Source organism: Chiloscyllium punctatum, unplaced genomic scaffold (assembly GCF_047496795.1).
Source record: "Chiloscyllium punctatum isolate Juve2018m unplaced genomic scaffold, sChiPun1.3 scaffold_54, whole genome shotgun sequence".
Taxonomy (NCBI): Eukaryota; Metazoa; Chordata; class Chondrichthyes; order Orectolobiformes; family Hemiscylliidae; genus Chiloscyllium; species Chiloscyllium punctatum.
The window spans coordinates 6,803,749-6,822,656 of record NW_027309789.1 but is presented as its reverse complement, the minus strand read 5'-3'; positions in this window follow the sequence as shown (position 1 = coordinate 6,822,656).

The window sequence follows — 18,908 nt, the reverse complement described above, 5'->3', positions numbered from 1 at the left end:
CGTGCTGAAACAGAGGGGCTGAATCAGAGGGGCTGAAACAGAGGGTGAGAAACAGAGGGCCTGAAACAGAGGGGCTGAAACAGAGGGGCTGAAACAGAGGGCGAGAAACAGAGGGGCTGAATCAGAGGGGCTGAAACAGAGGGGCTGAATCAGAGGGGCTGAAACAGAGGGGCTGAATCAGAGGGGCTGGAACAGAGGGCGAGAAACAGAGGGGCTGAAACAGAGGGCGGGAAACCGAGGGGCTGATACAGAGGGGCTGAAACAGAGGGGCTGAAACAGAGGGCGAGAAACAGAGGGGCTGAATCAGAGGGGCTGAAACAGAGGGGCTGAATCAGAGGGGCTGAAACAGAGGGGCTGAATCAGTGGGGCTGGAACAGAGGGCGGGAAACCGAGGGGCTGATACAGAGGGGCTGAAACAGAGGGCGAGAAACATGGGGGCTGAAACAGAGGGGCTAAAACAGAGGGGCTGAAACAGAGGGCGAGAAACAGAGGGGCTGAATCAGAGGGGCTGAATCAGAGAGGCTGAATCAGAGGGGCTGAATCAGAGGGGCTGAAACAAAGGATGAGAAACAGAGGGGCTGAAACAGAGGGGCTGAAACAGAGGGACTGAAACAGAGGGCGAGAGACAGAGGGGCTGAATCAGAGGGGCTGAATCAGAGGGGCTGAATCAGAGGGGCTGAAACAGAGGGGCTGAATCAGAGGGGCTGAAACAGAGGGCGAGAAACAGAGGGGCTGAAACAGAGGGCGAGAAACAGTGGGGCTTAAACAGAGGGCGAGAAACCGAGGGGCTGAAACAGATGGTCTGAAACAGAGGGGCTGAAACAGAGGGCTGAATCAGAGGGGCTGATTCAGAGGGGGTGAAACAGAGGGGCTGAATCAGCGGGGCTGAAACAGAGGACGAGAAACAGAGGGGCCGAAACAGAGGGCGAGAAACAGAGGGGCAGAAACAGAGGGCGGGAAACAGAGGGGCTGAAACAGAGGGGCGGAAACAGAGGGCGAGAAACAGAGGGGCTGAAACAGAGAGCGAGAAACAGAGGGGCTGATACAGAGGGTCTGAAACAGAGTGTCTGAAACAGTGGGCGAGAAACAGAGTGGCTGCAACAGACGGCGAGAAACAGAGGGGCTGAAACAGAGGGCGAGAAACAGAGGTGCTGAAACAGAGGGGCTGAAACAGAGGGGCTGAAACAGAGGGGCTGAAACAGAGGTTGAGAAACTGAGCGGCTGAAACAGAGGGCGAGAAACAGAGGGGCTGAAACAGAGGGCGAGAAACAGAGGGGCTGAAACAGAGGGGCTGAAACAGAGGGGCTGAAACAGAGGGCGTGAAACAGAGGGGCTGAAACAGAGGGCGAGAAACAGAGGGGTTGAAACTGAGGGCGAGAAACAGAGGGGCTGAAACAGAGGGGCTGAAACAGAGGGGCTGAAACAGAGGGGCTGAAACAGAGGGCGAGAAACAGAGGGGCTGTATCAGAGGGGCTGAATCAGAGGGGCTGAAACAGAGGGGCTGAAACAGAGGGCGAGAAACAAAGGGGCTGAAACAGCGGGCGAGAAACAGATGGCGAGAAACAGAGGGGCTGAAACAGAGGGGCTGAAACAGACGGGCTGAAACAGAGAGCCTGAAACAGAGGGCGAGAAACGGAGCGGCTGAAACAGAGGGCGAAAAACAGAGGGGCTGAAACAGAGGGCGAGAAACACAGGGGCTGAAACAGAGGGTGAGAAACTGAGGGCGAGAAACAGAGGGACTGAAACAGAGGGGCTGAAACAGAGGGGCTGAATCAGAGGGGCTGAAAGAGAGGTGCTGAATCAGAGGGGCTGAAACAGAGGGCGAGAAACAGAGGGGCTGAAACTGAGGGCGAAAAACAGAGGGGCTGAAACAGAGGGCGAGAAACAGAGGGGCTGAATCAGAGGGGCTGAATCAGAGGGGCTGAATCAGAGATGCTGAATCAGAGGGGCTGAAACAAAGGATGAGAAACAGAGGGGCTGAAACAGAGGAGCTGAAACAGAGGGACTGAAACAGAGGGCGAGAAACAGAGGGGCTGAATCAGAGGGGCTGAATCAGAGGGGCTGAATCAGAGGGGCTGAAACAGAGGGGCTGAATCAGAGGGGCTGAAACAGAGGGCGAGAAACAGAGGTGCTGAAACAGAGGGCGAGAAACAGAGGGGCTGAATCAGAGGGGCTGAATCAGAGGGGCGGGAAACAGAGGGGCTGAATCAGAGGGGCTGAATCAGAGGGGCTGAAACAGAGGGTGAGAAACAGATGGTCTCAAACAGAGGGGCTGAAACACGGGGCGTGAAACAGAGGGGCTGAAACAGAGGGGCGGGAAACAGAGGGGCTGAATCAGAGGGGCTGAATCAGAGGGGCTGAAACAGAGGGTGAGAAACAGATGGTCTCAAACAGAGGGGCTGAAACAGAGGGCGAGAAACAGAGGGGCTGAAACAGAGGGCAAGAAACAGGGGGGCTTAAACACGGGGCGTGAAACAGAGGGGCTGAAACAGAGGGGCGGGAAACAGAGGGGCAGAATCAGAGGGGCTGAAACAGAGGGGCTTAATCAGAGGGGCTGAAACAGAGGGGCTGAATCAGAGGGACTGAAACAGAGGGCGGGAAACAGAGGGGCTGATACAGAGGGCGAGAAACAGATGGGCTGAAACAGAGGGCAAGAAACAGAGGGGCTGAAACACGGGGCGTGAAACAGAGGGGCTGAAACAGAGCGGCGGGAAACAGAGGGGCTGAATCAGAGGGGCTGAATCAGAGGGGCTGAAACAGAGGGTGAGAAACAGTGGGGCTGAAACAGAGGGGCTGAAACAGAGGGGCTGAAACAGAGGGCGAGAATCAGAGGGGCTGAATCAGAGGGGTTGAAACAGAGGGGCGGGAAACAGAGGGGCTGAATCAGAGGGGCTGAATCAGAGGGGCTGAAACAGAGGGTGAGAAACAGTGGGGCTGAAACAGAGGGGCTGAAACAGAGGGCGAGAAACAGAGGGGCAGAAATAGAGGGCGGGAAACAGAGGGGCTGAAACAGAGGGGCTGAAACAGAGGGCGAGAAACAGAGGGGCTGAAACAGCGGGTGAGAAACAGAGGGGCTGAAACAGAGGGTCTGAAACAGAGGGGCTGAACCAGTGGGCGAGAAACAGAGTGGCTGCAACAGACGGCGAGAAACAGAGGGGCTGAAACAGGGGGCGAGAAACAGAGGGGCTGAAACAGAGGGGCTGAAACAGAGGGCGAGAAACTGAGCGGCTGAAACAGAGGGCGAGAAACAGAGGGGCTGAAACAGAGGGCGAGAAACAGAGGGGCTGAAACAGAGGGGCTGAAACAGAGGGGCTGAAACAGAGGGGCTGAAACAGAGGGCGTGAAACAGAGGGGCTGAAACAGAGGGCGAGAAACAGAGGGTCTGAAACTGAGGGCGGGAAACAGAGGGGCTGAAACAGAGGGGCTGAAACAGAGGGCGAGAAACAGAGGGGCTGAAACAGAGGGCGAGAAACAGAGGGGCTGAAACAGAGGGGCTGAAACAGAGGGGCTGAAACAGAGGGGCTGAAACAGAGGGCGTGAAACAGAGGGGCTGAAACAGAGGGCGAGAAACAGAGGGTCTGAAACTGAGGGCGGGAAACAGAGGGGCTGAAACAGAGGGGCTGAAACAGAGGGCGAGAAACAGAGGGGCTGAAACAGAGGGCGAGAAACAATGGGGCTGAAACAGAGGGTCTGAAACAGAGGGGCTGAAACAGTGGGCGAGAAACAGAGTGGCTGCAACAGACGGCGAGAAACAGAGGGGCTGAAACAGAGGGCGAGAAACAGAGGGGCTGAAACAGAGGGGCTGAAACAGAGGGGCTGAAACAGAGGGCGAGAAACTGAGCGGCTGAAACAGAGGGCGAGAAACAGAGGGGCTGAAACAGAGGGCGAGAAACAGAGGGGCTGAAACAGAGGGGCTGAAACAGAGGGGCTGAAACAGAGGGGCTGAAACAGAGGGCGTGAAACAGAGGGGCTGAAACAGAGGGCGAGAAACAGAGGGGCTGAAACTGCGGGCGAGAAACAGAGGGGCTGAAACAGAGGGGCTGAAACAGAGGGCGAGAAACAGAGGGGCTGTATCAGAGGGGCTGAATCAGAGGGGCTGAAACTGAGGGGCTGAAACAGAGGGCGAGAAACAAAGGGGCTGAAACAGCGGGCGAGAAACAGATGGCGAGAAACAGAGGGGCTGAAACAGAGGGGCTGAAACAGACGGGCTGAAACAGAGAGCCTGAAACAGAGGGCGAGAAACGGAGCGGCTGAAACAGAGGGCGAAAAACAGAGGGGCTGAAACAGAGGGCGAGAAACACAGGGGCTGAAACAGAGGGTGAGAAACTGAGGGCGAGAAACAGAGGGACTGAAACAGAGGGGCTGAAACAGAGGGGCTGAATCAGAGGGGCTGAAACAGAGGGCGGGAAACAGAGGGGCTGAAACAGAGGGCGAGAAACAGAGGGGCTGAAACTGAGGGCGAAAAACAGAGGGGCTGAAACAAAGGGCGAGAAACAGAGCGGCTGAAACAGAGGGCGAGAAACAGAGGGGCTGAATCAGAGGGGCTGAATCAGAGGGGCTGAATCAGAGGGGCTGAATCAGAGGGGCTGAAACAAAGGATGAGAAACAGAGGGGCTGAAACAGAGGGACTGAAACAGAGGGCGAGAAACAGAGGGGCTGAAACAGAGGGCGAGAAACCGAGGGGCTGAAACAGAGGGTCTGAAACAGAGGGGCTGAAACAGAGGGCTGAATCAGAGGGGCTGATTCAGAGGGGGTGAAACAGAGGGGCTGAATCAGAGGGGCTGAAACAGAGGACGAGAAACAGAGGGGCTGAAACAGAGGGCGAGAAACCGAGGGGCTGAAACAGAGGGTCTGAAACAGAGGGGCTGAAACAGAGGGCTGAATCAGAGGGGCTGATTCAGAGGGGGTGAAACAGAGGGGCTGAATCAGCGGGGCTGAAACAGAGGGCGAGAAACAGAGGGTCTGAAACAGAGGGGCTGAAACAGAGGGCGAGAAACAGAGGGGCTGAAACAGAGGGCAAGAAACAGGGGGGCTGAAACACGGGGCGTGAAACAGAGGGGCTGAAACAGAGGGGCGGGAAACAGTGGGGCTGAATCAGAGGGGCTGAAAGAGAGGGGCTGAATCAGAGGGGCTGAAACAGAGGGGCTGAATCAGAGGGGCTGAAACCGAGGGCGGGAAATAGAGGGGCTGATACAGAGGGCGAGAAACAGAGGGGCTGAAACAGAGGGCAAGAAACAGAGGGGCTGAAACACGGGGCGTGAAACAGAGGGGCTGAAACAGAGGGGCGGGAAACAGAGGGGCTGAATCAGAGGGGCTGAATCAGAGGGGCTGAAACAGAGGGTGAGAAACAGTGGGGCTGAAACAGAGGGGCTGAAACAGAGGGGCTGAAACAGAGGGGCTGAAACAGAGGGGCTGAATCAGAGGGGCTGAAACAGAGGGCGAGAAACAGAGGGGCTGAAACAGAGGGCGGGAAACAGAGGGGCTGATACAGAGTGGCTGAAACAGAGGGCGAGAAACAGAGGGGCTGAAACAGAAGGCGAGAAACAGAGGGGCTGAAACAGAGGGGCTGAATCAGAGGGGCTGAGACCGTGGGCGAGAAACAGAGGGGCTGAAACAGAGGGCGAGAAACAGAGGGGCTGAATCAGAGGGGCTGAATCAGAGGGGCTGACTCAGAGGGGCTGAATCAGAGGGGCTGAAACAAAGGATGAGAAACAGAGGGGCTGAAACAGAGGGGCTGAAACAGAGGGACTGAAACAGAGTGCGAGAAACAGAGTGGCTGAATCAGAGGGGCTGAATCAGAGGGGCTGAATCAGAGGGGCTGAAACAGAGGGGCTGAATCAGAGGGGCTGAAACAGAGGGCGAGAAACAGAGGGGCTGAAACAGAGGGCGAGAAACCGAGGGGCTGAAACAGAGGGTCTGAAACAGAGGGGCTGAAACAGAGGGCTGAATCAGAGGGGCTGATTCAGAGGGGGTGAAACAGAGGGGCTGTATCAGCGTGGCTGAAACAGAGGGCGAGAAACAGAGGGTCTGAAACAGAGGGGCTGAAACAGAGGGCGAGAAACAGAGGGGCTGAAACAGAGGGCAAGAAACAGGGGGGCTGAAACACGGGGCGTGAAACAGAGGGGCTGAAACAGAGGGGCGGGAAACAGAGGGGCTGAATCAGAGGGGCTGAAACAGAGGGGCTGAATCAGAGGGGCTGAAACAGAGGGGCTGAATCAGAGGGGCTGAAACAGAGGGCGGGAAATAGAGGGGCTGATACAGAGGGAGAGAAACAGAGGGGCTGAAACAGAGGGCAAGAAACAGAGGGGCTGAAACAAGGGGCGTGAAACAGAGGGGCTGAAACAGACGGGCGGGAAACAGAGGGGCTGAATCAGAGGGGCTGAATCAGAGGGGCTGAAACAGAGGGTGAGAAACAGTGGGGCTGAAACAGAGGGGCTGAAACAGAGGGGCTGAAACAGGGGGGCTGAATCAGTGGGGCTGAAACAGAGGGGCTGAATCAGAGGGGCTGAAACAGAGGGGCTGAATCAGAGGGGCTGAAACAGAGGGCGAGAAACAGAGGGGCTGAAACAGAGGGCGGGAAACAGAGGGGCTGATACAGAGGGGCTGAAACAGAGGGCGAGAAACAGAGGGGCTGAAACAGAAGGCGAGAAACAGAGGGGCTGAAACAGAGGGGCTGAATCAGAGGGGCTGAGACCGAGGGCGAGAAACAGAGGGGCTGAAACAGAGGGCGAGAAACAGAGGGGCTGAAACAGAGGGGCTGAAACAGACGGGCTGAAACAGAGAGCCTGAAACAGAGGGCGAGAAACCGAGGGGCTGAAACAGATGGTCAGAAACAGAGGGGCTGAAACAGAGGGCTGAATCAGAGGGGCTGATTCAGAGGGGGTGAAACAGAGCGGCTGAATCAGCGGGGCTGAAACAGAGGGCGAGAAACAGAGGGGCCGAAACAGAGGGCGAGAAACAGAGGGGCAGAAACAGAGGGCGGGAAAGAGAGGGGCTGAAACAGAGGGGCTGAAACAGAGGGCGAGAAACAGAGGGGCTGAAACAGAGGGCGAGAAACAGAGGTGCTGAAACAGAGGGTCTGAAACAGAGGGGCTGGAACAGTGGGCGAGAAACAGAGTGGCTGCAACAGACGGCGAGAAACAGAGGGGCAGAAACAGAGGGCGAGAAAGAGAGGGGCTGAATCAGAGGGGCTGAAACAGAGGGCGAGAAACAGAGGAGCTGAAACAGAGGGCGGGAAACAGAGGGGCTGATACAGAGGGGCTGAAACAGAGGGCGAGAAACAGAGGGGCTGAAACAGAAGGCGAGAAACAGAGGGGCTGAAACAGAGGGGCTGAATCAGAGGGGCTGAGACCGAGGGCGAGAAACAGAGGGGCTGAAACAGAGGGCGAGAAACAGAGGGGCTGAAACAGAGGGGCTGAATCAGAGGGGCTGAATCAGAGGGGCTGAAACAGAGGGGCTGAATCAGAGGGGCTGAAACAGAGGGCGAGAAACAGAGGGGCTGAAACAGAGGGCGAGAAACAGAGGGGCTGAAACAGAGGGCGAGAAACCGAGGGGCTGAAACAGAGGGTCTGAAACAGAGGGGCTGAAACAGAGGGCTGAATCAGAGGGGCTGATTCAGAGGGGGTGAAACAGAGGGGCTGAATCAGCGCGGCTGACACAGAGGGCGAGAAACAGAGGGGCTGAAACAGAGGGCAAGAAACAGAGGGGCTGAAACACAGGGCGTGAAACAGAGGGGCTGAAACAGAGGGGCGGGAAACAAAGGGGCTGAATCAGAGGGGCTGAATCAGAGGGGCTGAAACAGAGGGTGAGAAACAGAGGGGCTGAAACAGAGGGGCTGAATCAGAGGGCGAGAAACAGAGGGGCAGAAACAGAGGGCGAGAAAGAGAGGGGCTGAATCAGAGGGGCTGAAACAGAGGGCGAGAAACAGAGGGGCTGAAACAGAGGGCGGGAAACAGAGGGGCTGATACAGAGGGGCTGAAACAGAGGGCGAGAAACAGAGGGGCTGAAACAGAAGGCGAGAAACAGAGGGGCTGAAACAGAGTGGCTGAATCAGAGGGGCTGAGACCGAGGGCGAGAAACAGAGGGGCTGAAACAGAGGGCGAGAAACAGAGGGGCTGAAACAGAGGGGCTGAATCAGAGGGGCTGAATCAGAGGGGCTGAAACAGAGGGGCTGAATCAGAGGGGCTGAAACAGAGGGCGAGAAACAGAGGGGCTGAAACAGAGGGCGAGAAACAGAGGGGCTGAAACAGAGGGCGAGAAACCGAGGGGCTGAAACAGAGGGTCTGAAACAGAGGGGCTGAAACAGAGGGCTGAATCAGAGGGGCTGATTCAGAGGGGGTGAAACAGAGGGGCTGAATCAGTGCGGCTGACACAGAGGGCGAGAAACAGAGGGGCTGAAACAGAGGGCAAGAAACAGAGGGGCTGAAACACGGGGCGTGAAACAGAGGGGCTGAAACAGAGGGGCGGGAATCAGAGGGGCTGAATCAGAGGGGCTGAATCAGAGGGGCTGAAACAGAGGGTGAGAAACAGTGGGGCTGAAACAGAGGGGCTGAAACAGAGGGCGAGAAACAGAAGGGCTGAAACAGAGGGCAAGAAACAGAGGGGCTGAAACACGGGGCGTGAAACAGAGGGGCTGAAACAGAGGGGCAGGAAACAGAGGGGCTGAATCAGAGGGGCTGAAACAGAGGGGCTGAATCAGAGGGGCTGAAACAGAGGGCGAGAAACAGAGGGGCTGAAACAGAAGGCGGGAAACAGATGGGCTGATACAGAGGGCGAGAAACAGAGGGGCTGAAACAGAGGGCAAGAAACAGAGGGGCTGAAACACGGGGCGTGAAACAGAGGGGCTGAAACAGAGGGGCGGGAAACAGAGGGGCTGAATCAGAGGGGCTGAATCAGAGGGGCTGAAACAGAGGGGCTGAATCAGAGGGGTTGGAACAGAGGGCGAGAAACAGAGGGGCTGAAACAGAGGGCGGGAAACCGAGGGGCTGATACAGAGGGGCTGAAACAGAGGGCGAGAAACAGGGGGGCTGACACAGAGGGGCTAAAACAGCGGGGCTGAAACAGAGGGGCGGAATCAGAGGGGCTGAATCAGTGGGGCTGAAACAGAGGGCGAGAAACAGAGGGGCTGAAACAGAGGGCGGGAAACAGAGGGGCTGATACAGAGGGGCTGAAACAGAGGGCGAGAAACAGAGGGGCTGAAACAGAGAGCGAGAAACAGAGGGGCTGAAACAGAGGGTCTGAAACAGAGTGTCTGAAACAGTGGGCGAGAAACAGAGTGTCTGCAACAGACGGCGAGAAACAGAGGGGCTGAAACAGAGGGCGAGAAACAGAGGGGCTGAAACAGAGGTGCTGAAACAGAGGGGCTGAAACAGAGGGGCTGAAACAGAGGGGCTGAAACAGAGGGCGAGAAACTGAGCGGCTGAAACAGAGGGCGAGAAACAGAGGGGCTGAAACAGAGGGCGAGAAACAGAGGGGCTGAAACAGAGGGGCTGAAACAGAGGGGCTGAAACAGAGGGGCTGAAACAGAGGGCGTGAAACAGAGGGGCTGAAACAGAGGGCGAGAAACAGAGGGGTTGAAACTGAGGGCGAGAAACAGAGGGGCTGAAACAGAGGGGCTGAAACAGAGGGGCTGAAACAGAGGGGCTGAAACAGAGGGCGAGAAACAGAGGGGCTGTATCAGAGGGGCTGAATCAGAGGGGCTGAAACAGAGGGGCTGAAACAGAGGGCGAGAAACAAAGGGGCTGAAACAGCGGGCGAGAGACAGATGGCGAGAAACAGAGGGGCTGAAACAGAGGGGCTGAAACAGACGGGCTGAAACAGAGAGCCTGAAACAGAGGGCGAGAAACGGAGCGGCTGAAACAGTGGGCGAAAAACAGAGGGGCTGAAACAGAGGGCGAGAAACACAGGGGCTGAAACAGAGGCTGAGAAACTGAGGGCGAGAAACAGAGGCACTGAAACAGAGGGGCTGAAACAGAGGGGCTGAATCAGAGGGGCTGAAAGAGAGGTGCTGAATCAGAGGGGCTGAAACAGAGGGCGAGAAACAGAGGGGCTGAAACTGAGGGCGAAAAACAGAGGGGCTGAAACAGAGGGCGAGAAACAGAGGGGCTGAATCAGAGGGGCTGAATCAGAGGGGCTGAATCAGAGGGGCTGAATCAGAGGGGCTGAAACAAAGGATGAGAAACAGAGGGGCTGAATCAGCGGGGCTGAAACAGAGGGCGAGAAACAGAGGGGCTGAAACAGAGGGCAAGAAACAGAGGGGCTGAAACACGGGGCGTGAAACAGAGGGGCTGAAACAGAGGGGCGGGAAACAGAGGGGCTGAATCAGAGGGGCTGAATCAGAGGGCGAGAAACAGAGGGGCTGAAACAGAGGGCGAGAAACAGAGGGGCTGAAACAGAGGGGCTGAAACAGACGGGCTGAAACAGAGAGACTGAAACAGAGGGCGAGAAACCGAGGGGCTGAAACAGATGGTCAGAAACAGAGGGGCTGAAACAGAGGGCTGAATCAGAGGGGCTGATTCAGAGGGGGTGAAACAGAGCGGCTGAATCAGCGGGGCTGAAACAGAGGGCGAGAAACAGAGGGGCCGAAACAGAGGGCGAGAAACAGAGGGGCAGAAACAGAGGGCGGGAAAGAGAGGGGCTGAAACAGAGGGGCTGAAACAGAGGGCGAGAAACAGAGGGGCTGAAACAGAGGGCGAGAAACAGAGGTGCTGAAACAGAGGGTCTGAAACAGAGGGGCTGGAACAGTGGGCGAGAAACAGAGTGGCTGCAACAGACGGCGAGAAACAGAGGGGCAGAAACAGAGGGCGAGAAAGAGAGGGGCTGAATCAGAGGGGCTGAAACAGAGGGCGAGAAACAGAGGAGCTGAAACAGAGGGCGGGAAACAGAGGGGCTGATACAGAGGGGCTGAAACAGAGGGCGAGAAACAGAGGGGCTGAAACAGAAGGCGAGAAACAGAGGGGCTGAAACAGAGGGGCTGAATCAGAGGGGCTGAGACCGAGGGCGAGAAACAGAGGGGCTGAAACAGAGGGCGAGAAACAGAGGGGCTGAAACAGAGGGGCTGAATCAGAGGGGCTGAATCAGAGGCGCTGAAACAGAGGGGCTGAATCAGAGGGGCTGAAACAGAGGGCGAGAAACAGAGGGGCTGAAACAGAGGGCGAGAAACAGAGGGGCTGAAACAGAGGGCGAGAAACCGAGGGGCTGAAACAGAGGGTCTGAAACAGAGGGGCTGAAACAGAGGGCTGAATCAGAGGGGCTGATTCAGAGGGGGTGAAACAGAGGGGCTGAATCAGCGCGGCTGACACAGAGGGCGAGAAACAGAGGGGCTGAAACAGAGGGCAAGAAACAGAGGGGCTGAAACACGGGGCGTGAAACAGAGGGGCTGAAACAGAGGGGCGGGAAACAAAGGGGCTGAATCAGAGGGGCTGAATCAGAGGGGCTGAAACAGAGGGTGAGAAACAGAGGGGCTGAAACAGAGGGGCTGAAACAGAGGGCGAGAAACAGAGGGGCAGAAACAGAGGGCGAGAAAGAGAGGGGCTGAATCAGAGGGGCTGAAACAGAGGGCGAGAAACAGAGGGGCTGAAACAGAGGGCGGGAAACAGAGGGGCTGATACAGAGGGGCTGAAACAGAGGGCGAGAAACAGAGGGGCTGAAACAGAAGGCGAGAAACAGAGGGGCTGAAACAGAGTGGCTGAATCAGAGGGGCTGAGACTGAGGGCGAGAAACAGAGGGGCTGAAACAGAGGGCGAGAAACAGAGGGGCTGAAACAGAGGGGCTGAATCAGAGGGGCTGAATCAGAGGGGCTGAAACAGAGGGGCTGAATCAGAGGGGCTGAAACAGAGGGCGAGAAACAGAGGGGCTGAAACAGAGGGCGAGAAACAGAGGGGCTGAAACAGAGGGCGAGAAACCGAGGGGCTGAAACAGAGGGTCTGAAACAGAGGGGCTGAAACAGAGGGCTGAATCAGAGGGGCTGATTCAGAGGGGGTGAAACAGAGGGGCTGAATCAGCGCGGCTGACACAGAGGGCGAGAAACAGAGGGGCTGAAACAGAGGGCAAGAAACAGAGGGGCTGAAACACAGGGCGTGAAACAGAGGGGCTGAAACAGAGGGGCGGGAAACAAAGGGGCTGAATCAGAGGGGCTGAATCAGAGGGGCTGAAACAGAGGGTGAGAAACAGAGGGGCTGAAACAGAGGGGCTGAAACAGAGGGCGAGAAACAGAGGGGCAGAAACAGAGGGCGAGAAAGAGAGGGGCTGAATCAGAGGGGCTGAAACAGAGGGCGAGAAACAGAGGGGCTGAAACAGAGGGCGGGAAACAGAGGGGCTGATACAGAGGGGCTGAAACAGAGGGCGAGAAACAGAGGGGCTGAAACAGAAGGCGAGAAACAGAGGGGCTGAAACAGAGTGGCTGAATCAGAGGGGCTGAGACCGAGGGCGAGAAACAGAGGGGCTGAAACAGAGGGCGAGAAACAGAGGGGCTGAAACAGAGGGGCTGAATCAGAGGGGCTGAATCAGAGGGGCTGAAACAGAGGGGCTGAATCAGAGGGGCTGAAACAGAGGGCGAGAAACAGAGGGGCTGAAACAGAGGGCGAGAAACAGAGGGGCTGAAACAGAGGGCGAGAAACCGAGGGGCTGAAACAGAGGGTCTGAAACAGAGGGGCTGAAACAGAGGGCTGAATCAGAGGGGCTGATTCAGAGGGGGTGAAACAGAGGGGCTGAATCAGTGCGGCTGACACAGAGGGCGAGAAACAGAGGGGCTGAAACAGAGGGCAAGAAACAGAGGGGCTGAAACACGGGGCGTGAAACAGAGGGGCTGAAACAGAGGGGCGGGAATCAGAGGGGCTGAATCAGAGGGGCTGAATCAGAGGGGCTGAAACAGAGGGTGAGAAACAGTGGGGCTGAAACAGAGGGGCTGAAACAGAGGGCGAGAAACAGAAGGGCTGAAACAGAGGGCAAGAAACAGAGGGGCTGAAACACGGGGCGTGAAACAGAGGGGCTGAAACAGAGGGGCAGGAAACAGAGGGGCTGAATCAGAGGGGCTGAAACAGAGGGGCTGAATCAGAGGGGCTGAAACAGAGGGCGAGAAACAGAGGGGCTGAAACAGAGGGCGGGAAACAGATGGGCTGATACAGAGGGCGAGAAACAGAGGGGCTGAAACAGAGGGCAAGAAACAGAGGGGCTGAAACACGGGGCGTGAAACAGAGGGGCTGAAACAGAGGGGCGGGAAACAGAGGGGCTGAATCAGAGGGGCTGAATCAGAGGGGCTGAAACAGAGGGGCTGAATCAGAGGGGTTGGAACAGAGGGCGAGAAACAGAGGGGCTGAAACAGAGGGCGGGAAACCGAGGGGCTGATACAGAGGGGCTGAAACAGAGGGCGAGAAACAGGGGGGCTGACACAGAGGGGCTAAAACAGCGGGGCTGAAACAGAGGGGCGGAATCAGAGGGGCTGAATCAGTGGGGCTGAAACAGAGGGCGAGAAACAGAGGGGCTGAAACAGAGGGCGGGAAACAGAGGGGCTGATACAGAGGGGCTGAAACAGAGGGCGAGAAACAGAGGGGCTGAAACAGAGAGCGAGAAACAGAGGGGCTGAAACAGAGGGTCTGAAACAGAGTGTCTGAAACAGTGGGCGAGAAACAGAGTGTCTGCAACAGACGGCGAGAAACAGAGGGGCTGAAACAGAGGGCGAGAAACAGAGGGGCTGAAACAGAGGTGCTGAAACAGAGGGGCTGAAACAGAGGGGCTGAAACAGAGGGGCTGAAACAGAGGGCGAGAAACTGAGCGGCTGAAACAGAGGGCGAGAAACAGAGGGGCTGAAACAGAGGGCGAGAAACAGAGGGGCTGAAACAGAGGGGCTGAAACAGAGGGGCTGAAACAGAGGGGCTGAAACAGAGGGCGTGAAACAGAGGGGCTGAAACAGAGGGCGAGAAACAGAGGGGTTGAAACTGAGGGCGAGAAACAGAGGGGCTGAAACAGAGGGGCTGAAACAGAGGGGCTGAAACAGAGGGGCTGAAACAGAGGGCGAGAAACAGAGGGGCTGTATCAGAGGGGCTGAATCAGAGGGGCTGAAACAGAGGGGCTGAAACAGAGGGCGAGAAACAAAGGGGCTGAAACAGCGGGCGAGAGACAGATGGCGAGAAACAGAGGGGCTGAAACAGAGGGGCTGAAACAGACGGGCTGAAACAGAGAGCCTGAAACAGAGGGCGAGAAACGGAGCGGCTGAAACAGTGGGCGAAAAACAGAGGGGCTGAAACAGAGGGCGAGAAACACAGGGGCTGAAACAGAGGCTGAGAAACTGAGGGCGAGAAACAGAGGCACTGAAACAGAGGGGCTGAAACAGAGGGGCTGAATCAGAGGGGCTGAAAGAGAGGTGCTGAATCAGAGGGGCTGAAACAGAGGGCGAGAAACAGAGGGGCTGAAACTGAGGGCGAAAAACAGAGGGGCTGAAACAGAGGGCGAGAAACAGAGGGGCTGAATCAGAGGGGCTGAATCAGAGGGGCTGAATCAGAGGGGCTGAATCAGAGGGGCTGAAACAAAGGATGAGAAACAGAGGGGCTGAATCAGCGGGGCTGAAACAGAGGGCGAGAAACAGAGGGGCTGAAACAGAGGGCAAGAAACAGAGGGGCTGAAACACGGGGCGTGAAACAGAGGGGCTGAAACAGAGGGGCGGGAAACAGATGGGCTGAATCAGAGGGGCTGAATCAGAGGGCGAGAAACAGAGGGGCTGAAACAGAGGGCGAGAAACAGAGGGGCTGAAACAGAGGGGCTGAAACAGACGGGCTGAAACAGAGAGCCTGAAACAGAGGGCGAGAAACCGAGGGGCTGAAACAGATGGTCAGAAACAGAGGGGCTGAAACAGAGGGCGAGAAACAGAGGGGCCGAAACAGAGGGCGAGAAACAGAGGGGCAGAAACAGAGGGCGGGAAAGAGAGGGGCTGAAACAGAGGGGCTGAAACAGAGGGCGACAAACAGAGGGGCTGAAACAGAGGGCGAGAAACAGAGGTGCTGAAACAGAGGGTCTGAAACAGAGGGGCTGGAACAGTGGGCGAGAAACAGAGTGGCTGCAACAGACGGCGAGAAACAGAGGGGCAGAAACAGAGGGCGAGAAAGAGAGGGGCTGAATCAGAGGGGCTGAAACAGAGGGCGAGAAACAGAGGAGCTGAAACAGAGGGCGGGAAACAGAGGGGCTGATACAGAGGGGCTGAAACAGAGGGCGAGAAACAGAGGGGCTGAAACAGAAGGCGAGAAACAGAGGGGCTGAAACAGAGGGGCTGAATCAGAGGGGCTGAGACCGAGGGCGAGAAACAGAGGGGCTGAAACAGAGGGCGAGAAACAGAGGGGCTGAAACAGAGGGGCTGAATCAGAGGGGCTGAATCAGAGGGGCTGAAACAGAGGGGCTGAATCAGAGGGGCTGAAACAGAGGGCGAGAAACAGAGGGGCTGAAACAGAGGGCGAGAAACAGAGGGGCTGAAACAGAGGGCGAGAAACCGAGGGGCTGAAACAGAGGGTCTGAAACAGAGGGGCTGAAACAGAGGGCTGAATCAGAGGGGCTGATTCAGAGGGGGTGAAACAGAGGGGCTGAATCAGCGCGGCTGACACAGAGGGCGAGAAACAGAGGGGCTGAAACAGAGGGCAAGAAACAGAGGGGCTGAAACACGGGGCGTGAAACAGAGGGGCTGAAACAGAGGGGCGGGAAACAAAGGGGCTGAATCAGAGGGGCTGAATCAGAGGGGCTGAAACAGAGGGTGAGAAACAGAGGGGCTGAAACAGAGGGGCTGAAACAGAGGGCGAGAAACAGAGGGGCAGAAACAGAGGGCGAGAAAGAGAGGGGCTGAATCAGAGGGGCTGAAACAGAGGGCGAGAAACAGAGGGGCTGAAACAGAGGGCGGGAAACAGAGGGGCTGATACAGAGGGGCTGAAACAGAGGGCGAGAAACAGAGGGGCTGAAACAGAAGGCGAGAAACAGAGGGGCTGAAACAGAGTGGCTGAATCAGAGGGGCTGAGACCGAGGGCGAGAAACAGAGGGGCTGAAACAGAGGGCGAGAAACAGAGGGGCTGAAACAGAGGGGCTGAATCAGAGGGGCTGAATCAGAGGGGCTGAAACAGAGGGGCTGAATCAGAGGGGCTGAAACAGAGGGCGAGAAACAGAGGGGCTGAAACAGAGGGCGAGAAACAGAGGGGCTGAAACAGAGGGCGAGAAACCGAGGGGCTGAAACAGAGGGTCTGAAACAGAGGGGCTGAAACAGAGGGCTGAATCAGAGGGGCTGATTCAGAGGGGGTGAAACAGAGGGGCTGAATCAGTGCGGCTGACACAGAGGGCGAGAAACAGAGGGGCTGAAACAGAGGGCAAGAAACAGAGGGGCTGAAACACGGGGCGTGAAACAGAGGGGCTGAAACAGAGGGGCGGGAATCAGAGGGGCTGAATCAGAGGGGCTGAATCAGAGGGGCTGAAACAGAGGGTGAGAAACAGTGGGGCTGAAACAGAGGGGCTGAAACAGAGGGCGAGAAACAGAAGGGCTGAAACAGAGGGCAAGAAACAGAGGGGCTGAAACACGGGGCGTGAAACAGAGGGGCTGAAACAGAGGGGCAGGAAACAGAGGGGCTGAATCAGAGGGGCTGAAACAGAGGGGCTGAATCAGAGGGGCTGAAACAGAGGGCGAGAAACAGAGGGGCTGAAACAGAGGGCGGGAAACAGATGGGCTGATACAGAGGGCGAGAAACAGAGGGGCTGAAACAGAGGGCAAGAAACAGAGGGGCTGAAACACGGGGCGTGAAACAGAGGGGCTGAAACAGAGGGGCGGGAAACAGAGGGGCTGAATCAGAGGGGCTGAATCAGAGGGGCTGAAACAGAGGGGCTGAATCAGAGGGGTTGGAACAGAGGGCGAGAAACAGAGGGGCGGAAACAGAGGGCGGGAAACCGAGGGGCTGATACAGAGGGGCTGAAACAGAGGGCGAGAAACAGGGGGGCTGACACAGAGGGGCTAAAACAGCGGGGCTGAAACAGAGGGGCGGAATCAGAGGGGCTGAATCAGTGGGGCTGAAACAGAGGGCGAGAAACAGAGGGGCTGAAACAGAGGGCGGGAAACAGAGGGGCTGATACAGAGGGGCTGAAACAGAGGGCGAGAAACAGAGGGGCTGAAACAGAGAGCGAGAAACAGAGGGGCTGAAACAGAGGGTCTGAAACAGAGTGTCTGAAACAGTGGGCGAGAAACAGAGTGTCTGCAACAGACGGCGAGAAACAGAGGGGCTGAAACAGAGGGCGAGAAACAGAGGGGCTGAAACAGAGGTGCTGAAACAGAGGGGCTGAAACAGAGGGGCTGAAACAGAGGGGCTGAAACAGAGGGCGAGAAACTGAGCGGCTGAAACAGAGGGCGAGAAACAGAGGGGCTGAAACAGAGGGCGAGAAACAGAGGGGCTGAAACAGAGGGGCTGAAACAGAGGGGCTGAAACAGAGGGGCTGAAACAGAGGGCGTGAAACAGAGGGGCTGAAACAGAGGGCGAGAAACAGAGGGGTTGAAACTGAGGGCGAGAAACAGAGGGGCTGAAACAGAGGGGCTGAAACAGAGGGGCTGAAACAGAGGGGCTGAAACAGAGGGCGAGAAACAGAGGGGCTGTATCAGAGGGGCTGAATCAGAGGGGCTGAAACAGAGGGGCTGAAACAGAGGGCGAGAAACAAAGGGGCTGAAACAGCGGGCGAGAGACAGATGGCGAGAAACAGAGGGGCTGAAACAGAGGGGCTGAAACAGACGGGCTGAAACAGAGAGCCTGAAACAGAGGGCGAGAAACGGAGCGGCTGAAACAGTGGGCGAAAAACAGAGGGGCTGAAACAGAGGGCGAGAAACACAGGGGCTGAAACAGAGGCTGAGAAACTGAGGGCGAGAAACAGAGGCACTGAAGCAGAGGGGCTGAAACAGAGGGGCTGAATCAGAGGGGCTGAAAGAGAGGTGCTGAATCAGAGGGGCTGAAACAGAGGGCGAGAAACAGAGGGGCTGAAACTGAGGGCGAAAAACAGAGGGGCTGAAACAGAGGGCGAGAAACAGAGGGGCTGAATCAGAGGGGCTGAATCAGAGGGGCTGAATCAGAGGGGCTGAATCAGAGGGGCTGAAACAAAGGATGAGAAACAGAGGGGCTGAAACAGAGGGGCTGAAACAGAGGGACTGAAACAGAGGGCGAGAAACAGAGGGGCTGAATCAGAGGGGCTGAATCAGAGGGGCTGAATCAGAGGGGCTGAAACAGAGGGGCTGAATTAGAGGGTCTGAAACAGAGGGCGAGAAACAGAGGTGCTGAAACAGAGGGCGAGAAACAGAGGGGCTGAAACAGAGGCCGAGAAACCGAAGGGCTGAAACAGAGGGTCTGAAACAGAGGGGCTGAAACAGAGGGCTGAATCAGAGGGGCTGATTCAGAGGGGGTGAAACAGAGGGGCTGAATCAGCGGGGCTGAAACAGAGGGCGAGAAACAGAGGGGCTGAAACAGAGGGCAAGAAACAGAGGGGCTGAAACACGGGGCGTGAAACAGAGGGGCTGAAACAGAGGGGCGGGAAACAGAGGGGCAGAATCAGAGGGGCTGAATCAGAGGGGCTGAAACAGAGGGTGAGAAACAGATGGTCTCAAACAGAGGGGCTGAAACAGAGGGCGAGAAACAGAGGGGCTGAAACAGAGGGCAAGAAACAGGGGGGCTTAAACACGGGGCGTGAAACAGAGGGGCTGAAACAGAGGGGCGGGAAACAGAGGGGCAGAATCAGAGGGGCTGAAACAGAGGGGCTGAATCAGAGGGGCTGAAACAGAGGGGCTGAATCAGACGGGCTGAAACAGAGGGCGGGAAACAGAGGGGCTGATACAGAGGGCGAGAAACAGAGGGGCTGAAACAGAGGGCAAGAAACAGAGGGGCTGAAACACGGGGCGTGAAACAGAGGGGCTGAAA